Below are 2,672 nucleotides of genomic sequence, written 5' to 3'. Positions count from 1 at the left end.
ATGAGCTGTTCTAAGCTTCCACCATAACAATCTCAAAAATAACACAAATAAACCAAATCCAATTATAGCAATCCTAACTTGAACAAAAACATCAAAAGAATCCTAGGGGGAGCACCCCCAACTAAGAATGGTACTGTGTCCTCACAGTACAACATGAAAACATAAAGAGAATATGAGGGGCTCCCTGAACTGCATCACTCGCTGTCATCACTCTCGGTCGCCTCACTGTCATCAACATCATCATCCTCAGACCACTGTGCCGGAACATCATTACTCTCATCCGGTCTCGATGAGGAAAGCGGATCATTAGCTTTAAGGACCTTTCAAAACCCTTTCAACCCCCTTCCACACCCGGGTGAAAATTTCATCTCTTTTGTTCTCTCTTCTTCAACTTTTTGTGGGAGCGACTCAACTCACCATGTGATTTAGCAAGATCAGTGTACGCCTTCTCCAACCTCAATAGATGAGCTTTTTGCTTCCTTTGATCCTCCAAGAAAACATCAAACTCCTGTTTTGGGACAACGAATTAGGTCCCGCAGATGTCTCACCTGGCCCTTGAGGCAGCTTGGTCACCAACTCTCGGACTACCCTCAACTGTTCGGCCAATGACTCAAATGGTCCCACCGCCGATGGTCTAGAAGAGTCAGCCTCAATACTCAACGTCTTCCCTGAATCCATCTTCTGCTTCTTGCTTTTGGTGGCAGTCCCTTCACCTCACTTCTTTAAAGGAAAAATTGGGATTTTGGGCCTTATCCAATTATCGCCTGAATACTCCTCAACTTCAACCCGCTTGCACAGTTCAATTATCAAAGAATGAAACATGAGAGAGGGGTAGTCGTAGAGTTTGAACTCATAGAATTCATTGATGTTAAGAAGTCCACAATGGTTGAGAGATGGGAAATTGGTCTCCTTAAATGGACTTGGACAAACCTCTCCTCATAAGCTAGCTTTTGGGGTTGAGTTAGGCCCAGGTGCCATATCTTTACATACTTGATAAATGGTGGACAAGGGAAGGAAGATACCCTTGGATCACAGGGAGATTTAGATGGTAGAGACATGGCTGAGGTTGGTGGAAGCACAATTGTGAAGCCTAATAATGGTGGGGAAGTTCGGGGTGAAGAGCTTCTATGGCGAGTTTTACAGATGGATCAAATAGAGAGCATGCTGAGCTGGATTCGACAGTTAAGCCTGTAATTTCTAGGGTTCGAGATAGAATTAGGATTAATATAGGGGGAGCGACATCAAGAGTTGAGATTAGAGGTATTAGGAGTAGTGGGTGAGCTTGATCAGATTAGGAGTTCAGTTACAGAGCTTGAAGCTAAGGAGCTTTAGCTGACCACACATGATACAAATACTAATGGTTGTTATAATAATATTGGTAGGATTATTGCTATTCCTAGTGGTGCTGTTAATTCTTATAGTCAACCACGATATATCGATAGTGATGTGATGAATAGTAGGGCTTTAGTGTGAGTGAATTTAGAGGTGGGTTTGGTGGGGCACCCTTGATTGAGACCATTCCAGTGACCAAGGGTTGCAGTTGTGGAAAATAATAATGTAGTTGCTATATTTGTGGAGAAGGAGAAAAGGACCCCGAAGGCCAATCAGTATTACACTAATTCCGGATTCTTACTTGGGAAGGATAGATTGCCTCCGGAAAGCAATAAAAAATTAAGCCAAATGGCGCTGGGAGGAAACACAATGGTGAGTCGGAGCAGGGGTATCCATTTGGCATTGGCTTTGACTTTGATAAACATAGAAATCACATGTTTAAGAGATGCACCACCCTGTTTCAGAGGTTAATGAAGCACAAGCATAGATGGGTGTTTAATGAGCCAGTGAATGTGGAGGGTCTTGGGCTGCATGATTATCATGCTATCATCAAGCATCCTATGGATTTGGGCACTATCAAAGCTAGGCTGTCTCAAAATTTGTACAAATCTCCCAGGGAGTTTGCTGAGGATGTGAGACTTGTCTTCCGTAATGCCATGACTTATAATCCTAAAGGACATGATGTTCATGTTATGCCAAAATAGTTAAAGATTTTTGAAGACAGGTGAGCAATTATAGAGGCCGAGTTTAATCTGGATTGGAGGTATCAAATAAAAGGGATATGACCTATGAAGAAAAACATAGACTCAACACACATCTTCAGAGTTTACCTTTAAAAAGCTTGATGCTGTTGTTCAGATTATTAAGAAGAGGAACTCAACATTTTATCAACATGATGATGAGATTGAAGTAGACATAGACAGTGTTGATGCGGAAAGCTTCTGGGAGCTTGAAAGGTTTGTGACCAGGATTGATTCGGTTGAATGTCAGTTAAGCTCTCAGGTCCATCCTCTTGTATGTCTGAAAATGCTACTGTTTATGCTGGTCTTTTGACTTGGAGCTTGTGAGAAATATAGGAAAAGAATATTATTGAATTGTTGTTGTGTCTACATTATTACATTGAGACCCTATTTATAGACCCTAGAATACAATCCTTTACCAAGTAGGATACTATTTAGTATTCCTATTTCTATTTCTATTCCTATTCCTATTCTAATAGGATTGTATAAACCTATTCCTATTCTTATAGGATTGTGTAAACCTATTCCTATTCTAATAGGATTGTATAAACCTATTCATATTCTAACACTCCCCCTCAAGCTAGTGCATACAATTCATGT

At 41.0% G+C, this 2,672-nt stretch overlaps 1 pseudogene; it reads left to right on the top strand.

Moving 5' to 3' along the window:
* The first annotated feature begins 893 nt into the window (after positions 1-893).
* LOC125849805 (transcription factor GTE4-like) lies at positions 894-2,095 on the top strand (annotated as a pseudogene).
* The last annotated feature ends 577 nt before the right edge of the window (positions 2,096-2,672 follow it).

This window comes from Solanum stenotomum, unplaced genomic scaffold (genome assembly GCF_019186545.1).
Source record: "Solanum stenotomum isolate F172 unplaced genomic scaffold, ASM1918654v1 scaffold11019, whole genome shotgun sequence".
Taxonomy (NCBI): Eukaryota; Viridiplantae; Streptophyta; class Magnoliopsida; order Solanales; family Solanaceae; genus Solanum; species Solanum stenotomum.
This window is presented reverse-complemented; position numbering and strand designations above follow the sequence as displayed.